The sequence below is a fragment of the Stenella coeruleoalba genome (genome assembly GCF_951394435.1).
Source record: "Stenella coeruleoalba genome assembly, chromosome: 20".
NCBI lineage: Eukaryota > Metazoa > Chordata > Mammalia > Artiodactyla > Delphinidae > Stenella > Stenella coeruleoalba.
The window spans coordinates 4,118,433-4,142,230 of NC_137166.1; the positions used below are offsets into that span (position 1 = coordinate 4,118,433).

General features: G+C 54.8%; 1 protein-coding gene across 9 annotated transcripts in view; it reads right to left on the reverse strand.

Annotated features, from left to right (window-relative positions):
• CRISPLD2 (cysteine rich secretory protein LCCL domain containing 2) overlaps positions 1–23,798 on the reverse strand; it is a 134,273-nt gene that overhangs the window by 14,150 nt on the left and 96,325 nt on the right. For 6 of the 9 annotated variants that reach the window (XM_079907920.1, XM_079907930.1, XM_079907926.1 and 3 more), the window contains one exon: positions 7,584–7,683. The gene's annotated coding sequence lies outside the window, so the exon portion shown is untranslated. Of the gene's footprint in view, positions 1–7,583; positions 7,684–18,592; positions 18,634–20,310; positions 21,299–23,798 lie in introns of those variants that run through there. The other 3 variants (XM_079907925.1, XM_079907927.1, XM_079907923.1) reach the window with 3 other exon arrangements.

Sequence of the window (23,798 nt, forward strand, 5' to 3'; positions counted from 1 at the left end):
CTCTCATCAAAGCAATTACGCCCACTGGGTGAGACTGTCAGCGACCACCCCGGCAGCTACTACTCCTCGGGTACCACCAGGAGTTGGCGGGACGCCCGGCACGGAGTGCTGAATGGACAGCCGGCAGATGCCTGGTGCACAGAGAGGGAACGCACGGCGGCCCACAGCTAAGCGTGCCTAGCAGGTTCGGCTTCCTCCGAGCCCTGTGCCGTGAGGGGGCAGGTATCATCACGACCACTTCGCGGATGAGGAGGGCGACGCTTGTAGAGGCCCAGCACCCTACGTGAGGCCACCCAGCTCCTAAGAAGGGCTGACCCCAGGCTGACCCCACCTCTCCAGCTCTCCCCAGCCCCGAACCTTGCTCCACCCTCCCGTCAGGGCTGGACAGGACACACAGGAGCAGAGCACGCTCTGCATCTCAGGGAACACGATAAGGTTCAGGGCAAGGCTCAGGGGGGGCTTGGCACCTGGCGCTCTCAGGACCCCAGCAGGAGGGTGAGGATGGTGGCGGAGGGAGAGGCGACCTCGGTGGGTTCTGTTTGAACACATGCTGTGCAAGCAACGGGGCCCTCTGACAATGGGGGGAAGAGGCTAGACAAAGAGGCAGCCACTGAAGACGACCTCCCACCAGCCCCAACCTCCCACGCCTGCCTCTCCCAAGGCTGGGCCGCCATGCCGGTCTGGCCCCAAAACTCGGGTTAGAACTTGCCCCCCCTCACCTCTCTTTCGGGAGACTCAGAGGAAGAAAAGAACATGTTCACTACAGGGAAAGCTCCAAAGATGTTACAAAGCTTCAGTTAAGGGAGAAGTGACGGAAGCAGGGGAGCCAGCGGCAGCACACGCGGAGACGTTTACAGAACGGGCCCCCATCAGTTAAAGAGTATTTTGTCTTTGCCCACTCAGCTCCCTCCCACCCCGCTTCCCGAAGAGAGTTCTGTCTTTCTCAGACTGGTTCCACGTTGTAGGCAGAGGCGGGAGTAGGTAGAGGGGAACAGGACCCACAGAGGCCAGAAAACAGAGGGGAGGATCCTCCCTTTCTTGTGGAGAATCTAGATCCTAGGGGAGGCCATGAGGAAACAAGCACAACTGGAGAGAGGAAGCTCATTTCCAGGACAAAAGCAAAGCGGAGGGGGCAAAGGGCAAAAGCGAGAGCTGACCTTTGCGGGGGATTGGGGGGCTGCGGGGGTCCTGGAGCTGCCGCAGGATGGACGCAAGACACGCAGGGGGCAGAGGAAGCAGGATGTTAAGAAACACAACTGTGGGCTAAGGAGTGGATTCCCCTTGACGTTTGAGAGAAGGGCAAGGGGGAATCCAGATTCCTTCCTAACCCGTTCTGGTGGCTGGACTACACCTCTCTGCGATGCTCTCTGGATTGGGCCACCTGGAACCTCAGCTTGTTTTAGGGTTCCACACGCAAAGCCCATCTCATAACGAGGAAATGATTTAATCCCCATCAAACTCAGAGAGGTCGGGGCTGTCGTTATCCCACATCAAAGATAAGGAAACTGAGGTGCAAAAGCTCGCGTAAGTTGCCCAAGGTCACGGAGCTAGAGAGGGGCCAGGTCAGGACAAACCCTCGGGCGTTCCTGACTCCAAATCCCAACGTCTCTTCTCTCTCCCACTCTGTTCCGGGGAAGGATCCTATGACACTGAATCTTCTCTTTTTCAGAGTTTAATATTTCGGGCCAAATCTGAGTGTGGTCTGCTGTTTCCTCCAAAAATTTGGCCTGACCTCAGGGCACCGCTGCCCAGTCATTGGCAAGAGTCCTCTGCTGGCAGCGATGGGCTGGTGGGCAGGCTGCTCTGGGCATGACTCGGTAGAAACTGAGATAACTCAATAAAAGCTCTATTTACCTTTGTGGTCAAAACACACAGGACAATTTATAGATGTCAAATAGGATAATGGCCAGTGTTGGCATAGATGGGAGAATGGGTACCGCTGGTCTGCGTTAGTGGAAGTTTAAACCTGTACAACCTTCTGGAGAGCAGTTGGCACTATGAATCTCATGTCTTAAAAATGCAAAACCTTTGACCCAGCAAGTCCACTTCTAGGAACACAGCCCAAGGAAACAGTCTTACCCACTACACTGTTCTCATTCCCACAGTGACCGACCTCAGACTGAGCTCCTACGGGGTCGGTGGCGTTCACATCCGACTGCTTAACTAGAGCAGCTGTTCTTCCCCGGACTTGTTTTGCTTCCCCACAATTGCAGGAGCATTTTGACTATATTTAAAATTAGTATCCAATCACGCATACACTTTTCTATGTATTTCATGGCTTGGCTTCCAATTCCAAAAGCAACAGAACTGTCAGCCTGGAGGGGACGTCAGGAATTTTCTAGTCCAACATTTCCCAAAGTGGGTCCCATGGGAGGTGAAAGGGTGGTTGCAGCTGGATGCCTGCCTGATGGGATAAGCTCGGGAAAATGGAACACGTGCTCACTTGCAGAATTTCTCAGGGGCTTTGCTAGATGATGAGCGTTGCAATCTCCACACGGCAGATAGAGGAGGCGGCATTAGTCTCCTGTGGCTGTTATAACAAATGGCCACAAACTGGGTGGCGTCGAACAACGGAAGTATGTTGTCTCACGGTTTGGGAGACCAGAAGTCTGGAATCAAGGTGTCAGCGGGGCCAGGCTCCACCTGAAGGCTCTCAGGGAGGATCCTGCCTTGTCTCTTCTGGCTTCTGGTGGCCTCAGGTGTCCTTGGCCTGTGGCTGCATTCCTCCCCCCTGCACCTCTGTCTTCACACGTGTCTTCCCTCTGTGTCTGTGCCTAAATTCCCCTTTTCTTATGAAGACCCTGGTCATTAGATTAGGGCTACTTTAGTCTGACCTCATTTAAACTTGATTACATCTGCAAAGACCTTATTTCCAAATGACGTCACGCTCACAGGTCCAGGCAGATGTGAATTTGGCGGGGGGATGCTATTCACCTCAGTACAGATGGAAAGACCTTGGGGGCTTCTGAGAGGGGAGGCCCAGGAGAGGACGGAAGTCAAGTTCTCCACGCATCCCTCGGCCTGCTACGTTGGGAGAGAGCACGCAGGGTGAGGGCGGGCTCACGGGGACACACAGCACAGCGGGGATACCACAGCATGGCCCAGGTGAGAAGACGGCGGCCTGGACCAGGCAGAGGCAGTGCAGGCGGAGAGAAGCAGCTGGCCTTGGACTTCCCTTTGCAGGTGAGCCAGTATAAGGCGACCCAGCGTTTGGGTGTGAGATGCGAGAAAATGAGGCCTCAAGGGTGACCTCTGGGTTTTAGCCAGAGACACCAGAACAGCGGAGTTGCCATCAGTGCCAAGGGCCGACTAGTTACCGGACACAGTTCCAGGCAGAGCGATGTGGACGGAGGAAGCGGTCCTCCAGTGGAGCGTGGACCTAAATACAGAGCTCGCCCCGCCCCGCCCCACGCCCATCAGCCCTCCTGTGAGTCCAGGAGAAAGGCCACCAGGGCCTGTGTATGCTGGCCTCAATCCAGTCACTCCCGACGCCCCTGCTCCAGGGGCCCTGCGCTCCACTCACACCCGTCTCTCTGTGTACCCACTGCCTGTCAACGCGGGGGCCACAAGTCTTGGGCCCTCCCGCGTTGACATGGGGCCCTCCCGGCAACTGGGCCCTCCTAGGGAGGACTGGGCTGGCCCTTCCCGGCGGGGCCGGGGGGGGAGCTGCACAGGGCAGGACAGGTCCCTCGGGTGGGACTCTTGTGGCTTTCGGTGACTGCGTCTCTGGCTGGGCTGACCAGCTGGGCTCAGCGAATCCTGTGGGCACAACCTCAAGCCTGGAACCCGCTGCTGTTTCGTCGGGGCCAAGGGCGGTTCACGCTCATGAAAAAGGGTCTTGCTGCCCAGGCTGAAGGCACTCGCCAGCCGCCACGCCACAGGGTCACTTCCCAAGCTCGCCACAAAGCAGGCTAGAGAGCCACAGTCCACAGTCCTAATCTGAGCTCTGAGATATCTGTGGACCTCTCCCTTCTGCTGGGAATTCAAAGGACTTGGTCCAACATCTGGGCGAAAAGGAGGCTGGCCCAAATTCCCGGCAACTGCCTGGTCTGAGCAGCAGAAGACGTGGCTGTGAACTGCTGAGGAATTTCTCGGGCGAGGGGTAGAGCCCTCAGAGCCTCGGTTTTCCTGTCTGTAAAATGGGATCTCGCTCCCATGTGTGCTGGGCGGGGATGGCTCTGTGACTTTCAGGCTCTGCTCTGTGGAGAAGCCTGGTCCGGGAAGATCCCACATGCCGTGGAGCAACTAAGCCCGTGCGCCACAACTATTGAGCCTGCGCACCTAGAGCCCATGCTCTGCAACAAGGGAAGCCACTGCAATGAGAAGCCCGCGCACCGCAAAGAAGAGTAGCGCCCTCTCACGGCGACTAGAGAAAGCCCACGCGCAGCAGTGAAGACCCAATGCAGCCAAAAATAAATAAAAATTAAATATATATATATATCTATATCTTGAAGTAACGGATGTGCAAAACCCACTGACCAGCACTGCAGGATCTCGTGGGTCTGATGTCCAGTCTAGGGCTCCTTGGGTTGTGGTCTGAGGGAGCTGGGGCACAGCTGGGGCCCGGCTCTGTCCACCTCCCTTTCCAGCCCTTGGAGAGCTGTGCTCCTCTTACCTCAGTCATGTGATGCTGGGTGAGCTGCCAATCACAGGGCCCCACCCCGAGTGGACATGTGATTCAGGCCTGGCCAATCATAGAACTCCTCCCCCCCAAGTGATAAGTCCACAGCTTAGCTATGTGACTAAGGCTGGCCAATAAAGGCCCTTCCCTGGAGCACCTATATTCTGAAACAGGAAGAGAGATGCTCTCCCTTCTCTTTTTGCATCAGGCTGGAGGACCTAAGCCCGAGGATACCAGCACTGTGTTTCCCACTGCTGGGAGAAAACCTGTTTACTCTCAGAGAAAACGAGGTCCCCATAGAGCCCCCAAGGTGGGGAGAGATGGAGACAGCATGAGACGTCACGGCACTGAAGTGCCTGGTTACAGCCTTCACGGCTCCCAGAGTGGCCTCTGATTGGGAGCCTCTTCTGGTTTGAGTTTCTGTCACTGACAAATACAGGAGTCCTGTCCGATCCACAACCAACGGGGAAGGTCAAGAAGGCTCGCTCGGCAGCAAAGTTCCCAGAGGGGACCTTTAAGCTTCTCGAGGCTACGTGTAACTAAGAACTTTGCTTTTTATTTACTTATTTATTTAGCGGCGTCCTTTCCTTGAGAAACCAAATACAGTTTGCACCACGCAGACAGCACTTGAGACCGGTTTAAGGGATGGAGAGAGGGGAGGCAGGAGGAACAGGCGTGGGGCTGGTCCAGTTTTAAAGGGACCTGACAACTGGCTAAGAGCTAGGCATGCTCCAACCCTCTTTTTATTTATTTTTATTATTATTATTATTTTTTTGCGGTATGCGGACCTCTCACTATTGTGGCCTCTCCCGCTGCGGAGCACAGGCTCCGGACATGCAGGCTCAGCGGCCATGGCTCACAGGCCCAGCCGCTCCGCGGCATGTGGGATCCTCCCGGACTGGGGCACGAACCCGTGTCCCCTGCATCGGCAGGTGGACTCCCAACCACTGCACCACCAGGGAATCCCGCTCCAACCCTCTTGATGGCAGGAAGACCCCGACGGTTGAGGTGCTCCTCTGAAATCACACACAGGGCATTTCAAGCAGGACCTGACCCAGAACCAGCTCTCTTAACTCCAGAGCCCATGTCACCAGACTTCTGAATTTCACAGAAATTCAGAAAACTCTTTTTTTCAAAAATTAATTAATTTATTTATTTTTGGCTGCGTTGGGTCTTCATTGCTGCACGTGGGCTCTCTCTAGTTGTGGCGAGCGGGGGCTACTCTTCTTTGTGGTGCGCGGCCTTCTCATTGCAGTGCCTTCTCTTGTTGTGGAGCACGGGCTCTAGGCGCACGGGCTTCAGTAGTTGTGGCACGTGGGCCCAGTAGTTGTGGCTCGCAGGCTCAGTAGTTGTGGCACACGGGCTTAGTTGCTCTGCGGCATGTGGGATCTTCCCAGACCAGGGCTCGAGCCCATGTTCCCTGCATTGGCAGACGGATTCTTAACCACTGCGCCACCAGGGAAGTCCCAGAAAAGTCTTTTGAGAACAAAGGATCAGTAAAGTTCAACGGCCATCTCTGGCTAGCATCCCTTCGTAAAACGATTACCCCCAACAACGGAGGAAGGACATAAGCTGTGAGCAAAGGCCAGGCCTCGCGTTTGGATATGTTCAGTTTGAAGGGACACTAGGTGGTTTCCTCAAAGCAATGACTACTGGGAAATGGGCAGGAGCAGGCAGTGGGTGTGCAAGTGTCCTGGGGCCGCCGTAACAAAGCGCCACAAACTAGGGGCTCTTAAAACAGCAGAAACGTATAGTTCTGGAGCCCTGAAGTCTACAATCAAGCTGTCAGCAGGGCCGAGCTCTCTCTGAGGGCTCTAGGGACGATTCCATGGCTTACAGAAGAAGCACTCCAATCTCTGCTTTCATTTACACATGGCTTTCTCCCTGTGTGTCTGTGTCTAAATTCCCCTCTTCTTATAAGGACACCAGGCATTACATTAGGGCCACCCTAATCCAGTATGAACCCATCTTAACTTGATGACATCTGCAAAGACCCTATTTCTAAATATAAGGTCACACTCTCAGATTCTGGGGGTTAGGACTCGAACAGATCTTTCCAAGGGATACAACTCAAGCGGGCTGAGCGGGCCAGCATTATGGGGCACCCCACCCCCAAGGTCCTTCCCACGCTGACAGCAAAGTGTGAGAAAGACGGATCTGAGGCACGATGCCCTCCCAGATTAGGGAGAAGGCTTGGACTGCCAGGGACAGCTGGGGACCCCTGGGCTGTCCCACCTTCCCTCACGTTTCCCTTCCAGGGAGTACCTGTCTGGAGGTCAGCCAGGTGCCCACTGGCAAAGGCAGGCCTGGACACAGACCTTAGCTCCCGGCCAGGGCTAGACCACAACCTGGGGACCTTCCTGGGGAAGAAGGCCAGGAAAAGCCTCAGCCCCAGGCCAGGAGACCGGCCCCGCCAAGGGGACAGATTCACAGCAGAGGGAAATTGACACTTCGGCCTTTTGGAGGGCAGGAGGGCTTGACTTTGCTGTGAGGGCCCCTGTGTGCCCTCCCAGGACGCAGGTAGAGACACAGCAGCAGCCACCAGCCTGGCCGGACCTCAGTCCTCTGGACGGGGACCAGAGTTTGCTCACAGGCTCCCTGGAGACTGAGACTGCAGGGGGACTTGAGTCAACCGAAACTACACGCTTCCCAGAGAGGGGCGGTAACCAGCCTGAGGTCACACAGCAATCATTCAGAGCCAACGTGAGAGACGTGTCTCCCAGTTCTGCCCATGAGAGCCTTTTACCCACCACGATGGCCTCTATCAGGGGAGGCTGTTGCCCTTGGGAACCAGGGCTGACCTTGTAATGGTTTTATAGAGCAGTCAGGAAGAAAATATCACCCACTTCCCAGCCAGACCTGCTGCACACCCGATGTTCGGGAGAAGGAAAGAGAGAAGGAACACTGACTGGACACCTACTGTGCACCACACACTTCAAGCTCACATTCCTGCCCATCTTACCTGTGAGCAGCGCGAGGCCCAGGGCGGCTGGAGTCGGCCAAGGGTTCCCGTTCCCTCTCGGGATGTCAGTTCACCTCGCTGAGCCTCAGTTTACTCACACCTGTAAGATGGGATCACAAGCTCAGCGTCACAGGTGGTCACTAGGATTAGGGATCCCATCCCAGGAATGGGCACACAGTAGGTGCTCAAGAAAGGCGACGTTCGCTAATTATTAGAGAAGCGCAAAGCAAAACTGCAATTATGTCTCACACCAGTCAGAATGGCCACCATTAGAAAGTCTACAAATAACAAATACTGGAGGGGATGTGGAGAAAAGGGAACCCTCCCACACTGTTGGTGGGAATGTAAGTTGGTGCAGCCACTATGGAGAACAGTACGGAGGTTCCTTAAAAAATTAAAAATAGAGTTACTGTATGATCCAGCAATCCCACCCCTGGGCATACATCCAGAGAAAACTATAACTCAAAAAGATACCTGCACCCCAACGTTCATAGCAGCACTATTTACAATAGCCAAGATATGGAAGCAACCTAAGTACCCATCAGCAGATGAATGGATAAAGAAGATTTGGTACGTATATACGATGGAATACTACTCAGCCATAAAAAGTAATGAAATAATGCCATCTGCAGCAACAGGGATGGACCTGGAGATTATCATACTAAGTGAGGTAAGTCAGACAGAGAAAGACAAATACCATATGATATCACTTATCTGTGGAATCTAAAATATGACACGAATGAACTTATCTACAAAACAGAAACAGACTTGTGGCTGCCAAGGGGGTGCGGAGGGACGGAGTGGGAGTTTGGGGATTAGCAGATGCAAACTATTATACAGAGAATGGATAAACAACAAGGTCCTACTCTAAAGCACAGGGAACTACATTCAATATCCTGTGATAAACCATATGGAAAAGACTATGAAAAAGAATATATGTAGGGCTTCCCCGGGGGCGCAGTGGTTGAGAGTCGGCCTGCCGATGCAGGGGACACGGGTTCGTGCCCCGGTCCGGGAGGATCCCACATGCCACGGAGCGGCTGGGCCCGTGAGCCATGGCCGCTGAGCCTGCGCATCCGGAGCCTGTGCTCCGCAACGGGAGAGGCCACAGCAGTGAGAGGTCCGCGTACCGCAAAAAAAAAAAAGAATATATGTAGATGTATAACTGAACCACTTTTCTGTACGGTAGAAAATAACACAACATTGTAAATCAACTCTACGTTAATCAATTTAAATAAAAAGAAGAAAGGTGATGTTTTGATTTTCTATCGCTGCTGCAATACATTTCCACAAACTCTGCAGCTTCAACAACACACGCTCAGCATCTTCCATCCGGAGGTCGGACATTCAACACGGGGCTCACTGGGCTATACCGAGGTATCAGTGGTGCTGCCTGAGGTTCTAGGGGGCAAGCTATTCGTCGCCCTTTCAGCTTCTAGCAGCGGCCCCTGGTCCTTGGCTCACGGCCCCCTTGTCCATCTTCAAAGCCAGCGACACTGCATCTCTGAACCTCCTCCACTGCCTCCTCTTTCTCTGACCACAGCTGGGAAAGCGTCTCTGATTTCAAGGACTCATGTGATTCCACTGGACCCACCCGGATCACCCAGGATCATCGCCCCGTCACAAGGTCCTCAACTCAAGCACGCCTGCAAAGTGCCTTCTGCCACGTCAGGTCACGTCCACAGCGACTCCGGGGATTAGGCTGCGGTGGGGGCAGGCAGCGGGCATTACTCTGCCGACCACAGGTGAGCTGAATTTCATAAAGCGAGGGATGCCTGGGCTGGTCTCGGCAGTTCTTTTTGGAAGAAGAGGATTCCACTAAAACCAGCTCCCTGGAGGGCCGTTTCCCATCCCTGCTGTTTTTGACTCTTTTCAAAGAGGCTCTGTCTAGCCAAGGAGACAGGGTCAGGGCTGCCAAACCTTTGCTTCAAAATAAACCCTACTCGGAAATTTCCACGGGACCAGGCCCTTTTCTCCCCCCCCCCCCCAGAGACCTGCCTGAAATCGCAAACCAAGCGGGGCGTCTTATAGCAAGACCATCAGACCCCAAGCTCTCCCAAGAAGGAGGTTTTTGTTGCTGTTTGGGTGTTCTTTTCTCTGTTTGTGTTCCCCTGTCAAACTAGACAGCACTGGGCATACTGTTACGCAGGCAGTGAACTGGTTCAGGACATCACCCTCGACTCAGGAAAGGGTTTTACGGTTGTCATCCTCAAAAGGACCTAATCTGTCCCCCCACCCAGCTTACATTCCCCAGGGTCCCTCCCCGTTGCCTTCAAAGAGCGCTCAGCTATTTCACGAGCTCCCCACATTCACAGCGAGCGTATCTTATGCCGACAGTGAGGCGAGCACGTAAATCCCACTTGCCTAACACCCAGCATCTTCCGATTTTATTTGATTCACCCGAGAAGTCACTATTTACCATGGGCTCAGCATCAGATGTTTTGCACGGGAAGGCGTGCACTTGTTTTGGATTTCAAGCAGGTTCACAGGGACAGACGTCACCTCATGAATTCCCCCAGCAGTGTCCTCACGTTCCTGGTGAGCAGAAAGGGTGGGACGGCGAGGGGCCTTGGTTACGGTCACTCAGCCCATAAGCGGCAGGGCTGGGTTTGAAGCTGGGTCGTCTGACTTTAGAGCATCCCAATTTACTGTGGCCGCACTCATCCTCTCTTGTGATACCGTGACAGAAAAAGAATGTATATTTGGTCCTAAAACCTGTGTACTTTGCTGATGGGGTGTCCTTGTTATCCGTAACAAGCCCCTCTCCACCACACCTGAGTTCATGCTAACGAGGTGATCCTTGGCAGCTCCCAGAGAGCTTCAGCACGGGGGCCAGGTGCCGGAGGCACCAATCATGTGATTATTGGAACTTGCAGCTCCATCCCCGACCTCCAGGGAGGCACGTGGGGCATCCCCAGCGGCAAATGAGGTTATCGGCCATGCTTACATAATGGAACCTCCATGAAAACGCTTCTGGGTTGGTGAACACACCCACGTGTCGAGAGGGTGTGCACCCCAAACTCCACGGGGACAGAAGCTCCCACACTTGGGACCCTTCCAGACCTCTCACTACGTACCTCTTCGTCTCGTTATTCATCTGTATCCTTTACAATAGATGTAAAGGATTTACAATAAAAGTAAATGTAAGGAAAGTATTTCCCTGAGTTCTATGAACCATTATAGCAAATCATTGAACCTGAGGAGGGGGTTGTGGGATTCCTTGATTTGTTGCCAAGTCAGAAGGAAGGGTGGGTGAACTGGGGACCCACCACTCGTGACTGGCATCTGAAGTGGGGGCAGTCTTGCGGGACTGAGCCCTTAACCGCGGGGTCTGCTCTCACTCTGGGTGGTTAGTATCAGAATCGAATTAAGTTGTGGGACACCCGGCTGGCGTCCACAGAGAACTGGAGAATTGCTTGGTGGAGAAAATCTACGTGTTTGGCGTCAGAAGTCTTACGAGCAAAAAACAGATCTTAGTAGTAACTATATTCATTCATGGATCAATTCATTCCATGTTTAGCAAGTTCGTTAAGTCAACTTTGCACTGCAGTAAGTGACGAGCAAGACAGGCACATCCCTACCCTTCCGAACGCGCTGACAAGGGAAGAACCACCTCCAGATCAGTGTCTCTCCACCCGCTACGCCCAGGACTGTGTAACTTATCAACAGAAACAGCAGAGAGTCTGATTCAGTTGGTGTGTAGTGGGGCCATCACACCGGTAATTAAAATTTTTCTTTTAAATTTAGTTGCGCAGTGGGCTGAATAAGGGCGCCCAAACATAGCAGGTCCGAATCCCTGGGACCTGTCAATGTCACCTTATATGGCAAAGACTCTGCAGATGTAACTAAGGATCCTGAGATGGAAAAATTATCCTGAATTATCTGGTGAGTTGAGATGCAATCACTCGTATCCTTAGGAGGGAGGCAGAGGGAGATTACACAACCACAGAGGACAAGGCAGTGCGACAGCAGAAGCCGGGAGAGCAACCAGAAGCTGGAGGAGATAAAGAAGGTCCCTCCCCCAGAGCCTCCAGAGAGAGGACAGCCCTGCGACACCTGATTTCACACTTCTGGCTTCTGGAACTCTGAGAGAATACACTCCTGTTTCTTTAAATCACCAAGTTTTGGTAATTATTACAGCTGTCACAGGAGGCGAATACAAGGCGTAACAGTGCAAATCTCAAGTGCACGGCACGATGAATCTCGTTATATGCGCACACCACGTGTCACCATGGAGACCAAGACAGAACATTCCCAGCGTCCCACGTTTCTGGTCACTACCCTCCCCGGAAGTATCCACTCTCCCCACCTCTATCACGATAGACTGGCTTTGCCTGTTCCTGAGCCCCATATACGAGGGATCACACGACATGTACTCTTGTGGGAGGCCTCCTTTGCTCAACTTCATAGCAGTGCAATTCATGCCTGTTTTGGGTTTTTTTGTCTTTCTTGGTGAGTATTATTCCACTATATGAATATATACGATTTGTTCATCTAGTCTCCTATGGATGGACATCTGGGCTGTTCCCAGCCATCAGCTATTAATAATACGCCCACAGGAACATAGTCCTACAGTCTTTCGTAGACGCGCCTCATTTATCTCAGGCCCACACCTAGGAGTGGACGTGCGGGGTCTGGAATGGTCATTGTCTGTAGCTTCCAGGTGATTCAAATGTGCAATCAGGTGTGAGAACCACTCTCCAGGCCAATGGCTCTCGACTGGCAACGGTTTTGCCCCCCAGGGGACAGCTGGCAAGGTCTGGAGACACTTCTGGTTGTCACAACTCAGAGCTGCGCTAAGAGTGTCTTGGGGAGAGAGGTCGGGGCTGCTGGTTAACGTCCTGCAGCACACGGGGCACCCCCTACCCAGCGCGCGCGCGCACACACACACACACACACACACACACACACACACACACACACACACACACACACACACACACACACACACGGGAATTAGCCAGCTCCCATGGTGGGACCTGAGGGTGGGAAACTCGACCGTAGCCAGAACGCGCGACCCCACACGTGAATAACCCACCTGCACGTAAGCTGCAGCTCGCAGGGCCCGGCCCCGCTTGGAGGGGCGGGACCGGCTGACGGTGGTGAGGCGCCGAGGCCTGGCTGCTCTGGGTGAGCCCTGGAGACACGGCAGGCCGCCCCGTCGAGAATGGGGAGCTGCCCTCAGCTGTGGGCCTTTCGCTGAAGCTCCGAGGCATCTTCCTGCCCCACGGGTGCCCGTGTGGACTTCTGACATCATGCCTCGCTCAGGCCTCTCTTCCTGCGTCTGCTGACTCCAGGGACACAGAAAGCCCCAGAGGCCGGGGACCATGTCTTAGCCAGTCCTCCGATTCTGTGCAGCGAGCACTGAAGTGAGGTTGCCGCGTGGGACACGGGACATGGGAACAAAGTTCCAAAGGGCAGCCTTCCCCCCAGCTCTGTCTACAGGGGGACGTTTAACGGCGTCGCACAGGCAAGCTCACGGGGTCCGCGTGTGACGGAGACCGTCTGGCCGCTCACCACCCCACACCCCAATCGCTTCCTCTTCCTCCAGGGCACACAGCCGGACTGGTATTTCCCAGCGTCCCTTGCCGTCAGGCGAGGTCACGTGACTGAATTCTGGCCAATGGGATTCACGTGGAAGTCATGTGCTCCTCTAAAAACCTCCCACACCTGCTCCTTCCTGCCCTGTCCCTTCCCACCAGCTGGAAGCAAAGGGCTCCTGGGGGCTGGCAGACTTCTCTGCCTTCAGTTGCTAAATTGCCTTGTGGAAAAGCCCTTAACACCTGCTCTCCATTATCGAGACGAAAACAAACTTCAATTGCATTTAAAGTCATTGAAATGTGGAGACTTGCTTGTTGGGGCAGCTAGCATGCCCTTAACTAGTAAACTATATTTCTGCCAACTGGCGGGGGGCGGGGGTTGAGTTTCAGCTCCACTCCTCTCCGCAAAAAGCACTTAAAATGCAGAATGAGGAAGAGGATGCTGAGTTTGCAGAAAAAGCACAGCTGCCGAGGAGACCACTGAATAACGCGTAACTCGGGAGCTGGGAGAGCTGAGCACGGGGCAGGCGTTTCTCAAGCTGTGCAGTGGGGTTGTTGAAATTTACGGATGAGCAAAAACGAGTGATCGTTCTTTGCTCTCCTTTAAAATATATGTGCATAATATTTATTTTATTAATGTACACATTCATATTTAAAATCACGTTAGAGGCTTCCTTAGGAATACAGCTATTTTCTACTCTCACGTTTCACGGACTCATTCTGTTCAAACTGTCCTTGGGTTTTCACAGCAGGGCTTTGTCATCTCTTAGAGCCACGCTGCTGTTCTTTCGCTCGCATTACGATATCTGAGTTGGGGGACTCTCTGAATCCAGATGTTACTTTGACCGCTCCCCAGCTTCACCGTTCCGTGATCCTCCATCAGGGTCCCTGTGGTCCTTCCAGTGGTGACCCCCTCCCCCCAGAAGCTCACCAACCTGCCCCTTCGGCCCTATTCCACATTCCCCACTGGGGCACACGGAACTTCTCAAACCCGCGCATGCCACTCCCAAGCATGGGAAGCAGGGGTCTTCTCTCGGGCCCCAGTCTCCACCGTTTCTATTCTATCATTCGGGGCCATTTGGGAAGCGGTGCTGGGCTGGGCCTCTTTGCCTTCAAATCCCCTCCTGGTCCTTTCCTTCCTCTGTCCAGCTTCTCAGCCATTCCATCACCTGCATCATCAATTCCCTGCATTCAGTACCCTCCACTGAAATGCCCAGGAGGCTGTCTGCTTCCTGGGCTGGACCTTGACTGCTGCGTGGGCCCACAATGAGGCTCTCTGCCATGGGCCACCTTTCCAGGCCCACCGGGGAGCGGGGAAAGGCTGCATGGGGCCTCCGTCTCCCCAGCAGAGGGCTGCAGCCAGTCTCTGTCTCTCCCACTGGCCCTGCCCCCCAGCTCTTCCTCTCCATGTGCTTTTCTCTTCCCTCAGCTGCCTCTTGCAACCTCCCGGCCCTGATTCACACCGAGGTCAGTCCTCCTGCGTGACTCTTCATGGGACACGGCTCAGCAATGGGAATTCCAGGAATATTTACTCATGCTTGAAAGCCCGGCTTTCAAGACCACTGTCTCACCAAGGATTAGAAAGAAAACTCAATTATTTTCCTGCTCAAAGCTGTATGTTTATACCTTTGTAGTCATTCTCCTCCGCCCTGAGCAACAAGCCACATTTCGTGGCCCTGTTGTGATAGCAGAAGGGGTGTTGATAGGGGCACCCCCCAAAAAATTACTGGGCTATTTCCAAATCTTCTTCCCCTACAGGAGTAAAGCCAGTAGCCGGCAAGGAACAGAGCATATTCACGGGAGGACAACTTTTGTAGAAATTGGTGGATCCGTGGTTGCTGCCCTGTGCCTGCTCGTCTGCAAGGGCAGGTACTGGCGACTGGGAAGGGAAACCGGGTTCCGGGGCCAGAGGGAGACTTGAGTGCACTTTGGAACGGTCACACTTTCCGAAAATGAAGGAGGAAAAACATCTCCTCTACCTCTCCACAAAGTTCATTTGGCTCAATCGCCCTGTCTGAAAATAAAGAAGAAAAGCAGCTGATAAACGTCTCCTGCTCGAGGCTGTCCTTTGAGGAAGAACCCAAGCCATGACTCATCACTCGCCTGTGATAAGCATTTGCAGTTTCAGGCAGAAACAGGCCACAAGCATGCAAGGGAGGGTGGGGGCAGCGGCCACGGGATCCCCTGCTTCTGGCTGGTTGGCGTTTATCTGCCTTTGGTAATACGGGGGGATTTGAGTGGCCATCATTCCATCGGCCCTCGTTTGGGGAGGGGGGGGTGTCTGTCCGAACACTCACAAGCACACACCCATGTGAGGTCTGAGATTACCCAGGATGCGAACGGGAAGGTAATCAGGGTCCCTCCCGTCCTGTCTGAAGTCAGACCCAGACCAGGCACCCGTTGGAGAAAACGCAGGCCAGCCAGACCTTTCGCTGTCTGGGTCTGCTCCACGCAGCCCTGGCATGTCCGTCTGCTGTCTCCTGGACAGCGTGGCTTGGTGGCATGCCATTTGGGAGGCTGGCCCCTGGGAGCTGTGTCCACCAGCATTAACGGGGCGGGCAGTCTCAGAAGGATTGCATCTCCACAGCCTGCGGGCAAGGGCTTAGACACAAGCTCAGGACAAGCCCTGGCCGAGAGTGCTGCGGACGCCAGTCCTCACACAACCACCAGAGGGCGCTGTCCAGCTCCAACCCCCTTCTGAAAACCTTCCGTGGCTCCCCATGGCTCTTAGGATACAGGCCAGCTTCATAAACCCGCTTACAAGGCCGTGAATGATCTGGCCGCTGACCTTTCCAACTTCATCTCCATCTCCACGCTCTGTGCTCCAGCAGTGATGGCTTGCTTCCAGTTCCTGGAGAGGACACTTCCTGCATCCACAGGGCTTTTGCCATCACTCTGCCCACTTCTCAGAGGCTCTCCCATTCATCTCAACCTACAGAACCCTAGTCAACATCTTTTAGGTTTTATCTTAAGCATCAGCTCAGCCGCAGAGGGAGGTCTTCCAACCCCCCAATGAGGTTATGTGGCCGTGTTTGGTGCCCTGGTGTCTTGCGCTTCTTGGTAGCCCTTGCCATGGATGCAATTAAATCATTAATTCTGTCGTGGTTCGTTCACTGTGTCCCCAGCTAGACCGTCACTGCGTGAGTTACGGTGTTCCCTGCGGACCCTCAGGCCCACATAACGCCCATATTGCAGTGATAGTAGACGTTAGTGCCGGTCTCCGAATATCTCTGGACCTCATTCTTCCGGGCACCTGGTAGGATTGCGTTTTCCGCCCCCTTGTGGTGGGGACACGTCACTGCCTAGGTGAGAGCCTTTAATCGCCAATGTGACCCCTGCCACAAAGTTGAGATGGCGGCTGCTCCTTTAGCTGGGGTCCCTCAGTCCCTATGACGATGAGGACTCCCCTGCCCCCTGTGAGGAACATGGAGAAGGACCACTCCTGCCATCTGTCACCTGTGACCCACCATCTGCTCGTCACATAGAAATATCTCAAACACACACACATACCCCCTCGACACACTCAGAAACACACAGACACACGAGCATGGACATTCCTACCACCTAGCATAGTGCCCGGCACGCAGTCGGTGCTCAACATGTACCTATTTAGTAAAAGAATAAATCATTAAATGAATAAATGACTAAATCAATTAAGTGTTCACTGTGCGATAGGTGCTGGAGGAAACTCCCAAACACACAGTGTCTGGGGTCAGCGTCCCCACATCACACCCCCGAGGTGAGGCTTTGCGCGCAAGTGCTCCTGGGATGGCGGCCTGGGAGTCGGACGGGACAGGTGCGACTTCAGGCCCAGTCCCGGCCTCAGCCTGATGCAACGTGCAGGAATCCCGCGTGATACACACGGAAATGCTGCAGGAGGGAAAAACATCTTAACGAGCTTGCCCTGAATAGGAAAGGCGAAGGGAAGGGGAATTACCCGGCCGCCTCTGCCAGAATCAGCCAGGGCCCCAGGGGCCTCAGTTTCCCCCTTTATAAGTGCACGATGGGCTGCTGTGAGCCTCAAGCAGGGGGCTCCTACTGTCAGCTGTGACCATCACTCCGCTCGGGCACCCGAGGCTGCCCCGGTACAACTTCCTTCCGGTTGGCGTGGGGGCCTGTCCGCAGCATGAAATTCACCACATACCCTTCTGACCGAGGCAAGGTGGCATGAAAGCATGATCGAGACCAAGTACCAGCTTCTGGCCAAGCCCATCCTCTGTTCCTGCCCCGCCGGCCCCGCCCAGGATCTGCCCTGCGGCCCAGCCTCACGGCTCTGCCTCTGGTAAATGAGAGGCGAGGGCCAGCAGCGGGCAGGAAATGGCTTACAGATGGCAGGTGGGCCAAAGGCAGCTAAAACTGAGCCAGATCGGGGGTCATTTAAAGGCTCGGTACGTTGAAAGCCCTGAGCTGGCCTGGCCCAGCCCAGCCACAGCTGAACAAGCAACACGCAGGCCGGAAACACTGGGCTTTTTCAGGCTGAACAACGGTCTTTTTAAGTGGAAATGTCAATCGGCTTTGAGAAGACGACTCAGCCCTCGGAGAGAGGCCGGGGCTTTCCCTGACCAACGGCCTCGGCTCACACGAGCTGACCCAACGGGGAGACCCGCTCCTACGTGGCATTAGGAACTCGGGGGGCCTTGAGGAGACCCCCAAATGGAGTGCAAGAGGCTTTGGCCTAGGAGGAGATGCGATTCCTTCCTTCTCTCCCTGCCCATGAGCCAGTGAATGGATAAACCAAGGGTGGGCTGTCCTGATGGTGGGATATGATTAGGTCATAAAAGAGAAAGAAGGAAGCACTGACACAGCTACGACATGAATGAACCTCGAAAACCTTATGCCAAGTGAGAGAAGCCAGACACCATCGGTCACAGAGCGTGTGACTCCATTTACACGGGACATCCAGAAGGGATAAACCCATAGACGCAGCAAGTAGGCTGTTGGCTGCCAGGAGCTGGGGGAGACGGAAAGAGGGAGAAACTGGCTAACTGGTGTGGGCTTTTCCTCCGGGGTGAGGGGAAGGCTTTGGAACCGGATGGAGGTGGTGCTTTACAACACTGTGAACGTGCTAAATACCACTGAAGTGATCCCTTTAAAAGCGTTCATTTTATGTAATTTCACCTCAATAAAGTATTTTAGAACCGAAACGAAACCCACCAGAGTGGGCAAGGCTGAACTCCGGCGAGACCAGCTGGAGCTGCTGATCAGAGGAGAAGGGATGTGGGCAGAGGAGGGGCGGGGGGAGCTCGGGACGGGCGGAGATTCCGGAAGGGTGGCGTCCCCTGAACACGGAGGAAAAGGATGAGATGCCCCAGCTTCTGCAGGGCCGGCTTGATGGTGGGAATCACCAGCGTCTGGAGCACAAAGGCCCCTGGAAGCTTCTGGAAGAAGAGCGATGAGCCGTCTGTGTGTTGAGTTCGTGGTGCCTGGGGCCCTCCCGGGGTCAGGGAGCGGGGCTGCTCATGTGAGCTTCTTCCACCAAGTGAGTCAGAGGGAGGGCTGCTAACATCTACCTGGAAAGACAGGCCACATGTCCTGTCTTCCGGAACCAGCCCTCCCTCCCCACCCTGCTTCCGGGCTGAGCCCCGAGGTCAGAGTGGCTGCCGTCAGCTCAGCGGGCGGCAGACCGGGGGGGGGGGGGGGGGGGGGGGGGCGGGGGGGGGCGGGGGGGGTGTGCCTGGGCCGGGTGGGGTCGTAGAGGCTGGGGCTTCCTGTGGCTGGCAGTGCTGTGCTCGTGTCAAAGGCACGGCCAGGATCCTCCCAGCTCAGCCAACCTTCCCTCGGGTTCGCCGGATTTGCCTCCAGCCATCTCTCTTTTGGGGCAGAATCCGGCCATTTGGGCATTAGGAGCCCCTCCTATCCTGATCGGGGCAGAAACACCGGAGGGCCCACATCAAGATGCCTGGGGCTTGCCGTGTGCTCAGCCGGCCAGGCTGGAGGCCCCCGGCCTCACGAGGGTCAGGAGGGGAACTTATCCTGCTGTTGATAAACCTTGGAAAGCCAAACAGTCCCTCTAGAAGCCAGGCTGGGTTCATGGACATCTGGAAGCTGTTAGCCTACTTCCAGTCTCCACCGATGCCCTTGGCGGTGGGAACGCTGTCCTCGGGACGCAGAAGTGGGCCCGAGGAGAGGCCGTCCCCGCAGGAGAGGGGACAGGGGCCAGAGCACAGTGGGAACGTCACGCTTGGTGGCCAGAGGGTCAGCGGAGGAGGCAGATCTCACTTGGGTCCTGTCTGATGTGCAGACATGGAGAGGATGGGCAGCTGTTCCGGAACCTTCCATGTGGTGCACCAGGCCTCATCTGAGGCCTTCTCCCCAGACCCCGGGCTTCATTTCCTCGTACGCCCCTAGCCTTCCCCACTAGGGGGGGCCTTCCCTGGGCTGTGGCCTTTGGATGCTCGTCAGCCCCCTTCCCTCCCCACCTGCCCACACCCCTCAGAGCTCATGGCAACATTCCCTGTCTCCCTAAACTGGGTCGGAGCCCAGTATAGGCTCTTGGAGCCCCTGGTGAAACAATGAATCACAGGTCTGTCTCCCGGTTGTCGGCCCAGGCGGGCAGGGGTGTGTCTGGCTGCTGACATCTGTCCATGCCTTGTACACGGTGGAAACTCAGGAAAGGATTTGTTGCATAAACGGATGATCATTGGAAACCCCTGATAAAGGGTTTTTCTCGACTCCATTTGGTCTCTCCTATTGTAAACATGTTCAGAGACATGTGGCTGACAGAATTCCTAACTTTTCTTATACTTGTGATGTTCTGAGGGAAAAGGAAGTAGAAACAAGAAGCAGCTGCTTGTCAATGTTGCAGCGACTGAAAGCTGCAGGGCACACTCTTCACAGCTCTTCAGCTGCTCCTAAACCTGCAGAGGCTTGCGCCCTGCGTGGGCAGAGCTGCCCTTTGGACTGGGTCCGGGAGGTGGGGTCGGGGTGGAGGGCTGAAGGGTCCTGTAGCATTCCAAAGAACTCTTTCCTGAGGTCTTGGGTTCCCACCTGTGCTCTGGGAACTGTGGTACAGGATGCCACGTGCCTAGGTTTTCTTCAGTACAGCCGGGGTTGAAAACAGGGGTGTGCATCAAAATGCAGATACCTGGGCTTGGCCAATTCAGGAGGTCTGGTTTGGGACCCTCAGCGTGGAGGGGCTTGAGGAGCTCGGGGTGATGGCATGGCCTGTTGCCTCTCTAGGGACGGCCCCCAAATCCGGAGCCCAGGGATAGGGAACTCCCATGAACTACAGCTCATTCGGACATCCCGTCCCCTCCCCCACCTTGGTGACTTCACGGGAATGAAGATAACTGGGGACCAGGGTGGCCCTGGTTAGCATTTAGAGAAGCAGAATGGTCTGACTCATCAGCAGCCTCTCCGAAAGCCAGGTCTGGAAAATTTACACAAGGGGAAAAAAAAAAAACACACAAACAAACAAACATGAAAAGAGAGGGCAAAAATGTTTTTAAAAGAGGCTGGAACTAATTTGGGGGTTAAACCCAGCTGCCCACACAGATTCATTTCAGCTTTCCCAGTGTTATCCTGTATGATTTATTTCCTGCTAAAGCATTTGACCACTATTGTGTAAACCGTTTCCATTTATCCTGGAAAGGCATCTTTTCCGGCTTTGGGGAGGTCCGACCAGGCCCCAGCTAAATTGGAACAACCAGCACCAGTTTTGATTTGGAAAAAACAGAACCCACAAAAAAACAGAAGAGTAAAATAAATGCTGAGTCCAGAAGGAATCTTCAGACAACCCGGAATGAGTCACCCAGGGCACCTCTGGCCCTTGGAAAGATCTAGGTTTGAGTCCTGCTATGTGTCCTTGGGCAAATGACTTAACCTTTCTGAGCCCCGCTTTCCTCATCTCTACAATGGGGACAGTAGCTGGACCACCTCACAGGGAGGTTGTGAGCATGGCCCATCACAAACACTTAAAAATGGTAGCCGTTACTATGCTTGTAAAACGGAAACATTGTGAACAGTGAAGGACTTTTTCTCCCTACGCATAAGATGTGAGTTCATACTGCAAAGTCTCCAAAGGGAACTGATAGCTCCAGGAATCCACTTTTGGACAGGAGGGTCACTTGTTATGGAGGAAACAGGTGAGGTTCAAGAAAGGCCAAGGGATTCCTTTGCTCAGGTTCACAGTCAGCTGAAGGTGGGGTTCTCTTCTGAATCTAAGCGTCCTTTCATCTGAAAGAAAAGGGACCCTCTTTTTGAAAGAAATGGTTTGCCAACCCCTCACCTGAGTCATTCTTTCATCACCAAGACCAAAGGAAAATCTTACGCCAATGCTGTGAAGCTAGTTAGAGGAAAAAAGAACTTTCCACGAACGGATACGGAAGCAGGATGGAATGCAGGTGTTGGGAAAGGGGCTTCCGGAAATGAGGGAGAGAGGGTTTCTTGTGTGTGCCGGGGTCCGGGGCAGTCTGGAAGGGGGCTTGGATTTTGCCATGAGTGTGTGGATGGGGCCTGCAGGAGGGCAGGGCGGCTCGCCACCTTACACAGCTCCAGAGCAGCTACCATTCTGTGGGTTGCGATGTGAGGGGAACCCCCTGACTTTGGCCCAGGAAGTCTACACTGGCCCACAGCTGCCGGCTGGAACCAAGGGCCCCACAGGTCAGAGCACAGGAAAGGGCCACTTCCATCCGGTAAGTTCATCAGCACATCTGGGCTCCCCGTGGAAAGAGGAAGAGAGAGGCCAGGGGCTGGAGGCCAAGGGAATGATTCAAGGTCAGCGCTGCAGAGCCAAGTGAGGGACAGACGGAACAAGTGCAGGCCGGGGCCAGCAGCCCCACACAGCCCCTGGGTTCCCACCAAGCCGGCGGCAGGCCAGGGTCAGCACAGGGATGCTGACCGGGCGTTGGGGAGCCCAGGGGTTCCCGGCAGTGACACAGGCTGTGGCCGAGGACACAGACCATTCATTCTTGCCTGTGACCTTGGCTGCCTCCTGTCGGGAGGGGCAGGTGACGGGTGGGCAGGGGAGGCGGCCACGGCAGGGCACTTGGGATGCCCTAAGAGTCTGGGAGGTACCCTGTGTTTCAGCCTTTCAGCTGTGACGTCCATTCTGACTCAAAGCCAGGCTTAGCACAGGCCGGAGGGGCCTCAGGACGGGAACACCCCTGCAAATTCCACGAACCTTGCGTGCACGTCAGGGCGACTATAGCTGCACCCCGTATTCTAATGAATATCTACGAATCCCCTCTGCCTTGTGTTTTACGTTGAGTTCTCTGGACGCAGGGCCTGAGACAAGGATTTGGTACAAATAGCCTGTTGGGGAGGTGCTCCCAGGAAGCACAAGTGAGGAGGTGCCGGAGGGAGGCGGGCAGGGGGAAGACGATAAAGAGAGCGGTCCTGAGCGGGCAGCCTGCTGGGGACCCCACGACTTGGGGCGTGGCGCTGAGTTGTCCCATGGGAGGGGCAGGACCTGGGGTTTATATACCAGCCTCGTCCTTCCCTGCTTGAGGGCTGCTCCCTGGACGTTAACTCCTCTGCAAGGTGACCACCTGCCCCGGTCTGCCTGGGACTGAGGGTTTGCTGGGCTCTGGGGCTTTCACTGCTAAAGCCAGACACGAGTGGGTCACCCTACTCTCTGGCCCTTCTGGGGACCCCTGATGCACCCCGAGCTTGCTCCTGTGGCCAGAGAAAGCCCTTGCTTAGGGCACTGCAGGTAAGAAGCCGTTGGCATGAATCACGATGGCGAGTTCAGAGGGGACACGGGCAGAGGACATCTAGCATTTATCTGCTACACCAGGCCGGTCACCCCCGTAAATCTATGACTGCCACACCTCCCCACATCCTTCCTGCTGTCTTCCCTTACCCACCAGCCACCACACGCCGACCAGCCGTGACGTTCCGCAAACGCTCCCGGCACCTCTGACCTCAGGGCCTTTGCACTGGCTGCTCCCCTTGCCTGGAAATCTTTTCCCCAGACACACCCATAGTAAAATGTAACCTCCATGAGGGAAGTTTGTTAGGTACGATCAGTGCAGTGTTGCTCCCGCAGGCCCTGCTCTTAGACCAGGCCTTCAGTGGCCTCAAGAGGCCTCTTTTTGGAGCCATCCTCTACCAAGCACAGACTTAGCTTCCGCTACCCAATGACGATCATATGTAACCCGGAGAAATTGCGGGCCCCACGGTTGCTCAGCAAGTCCTCAAAGAACCCGTCAGCCTCTGCCCTGCAACTACCAGGGAACTTTGAGAGAGCATTCGAGTGCATCCAACCCAGCGGTCGTTGCAATAGCGCTAGATGCCCCTTTTCTTTCCTCCCTGTTCTCTAACAGAGTGGCCGGTCTCACTGAGCCCCCCAGGCCAGGCTCTGTCTCCCCGACTCCCAGTGTCCGCTCTCACCCAGGCCTCAGCAACCCCAGCGTCCAGCGGGACCACAGCTCCTGGCCCCCACTCACTGAGGAGCCCTCTATCTTCTCTGACTCCAAAACCACAGTCCTCTCGTACTCTGCCTCTTCCTGGAGGATTCCTGATGATTTCTACAAATAAGCAACCTTTTTACAAATAAGTGCTATTCACCGAGGGTTTCTTGTGTGCCGGGCGCTCTGCCCAAGACTCGCTGGCCTACATGACCTTTAAACTTCAGAACCATCCTTCAGAATAAGGGTGGGTGTTATTACGCACCCCTCGCCCCTGCTGCAGGAAGGAAATGGGTGGAGAGGTCCGGTGCTTTGCCAAGGTCACC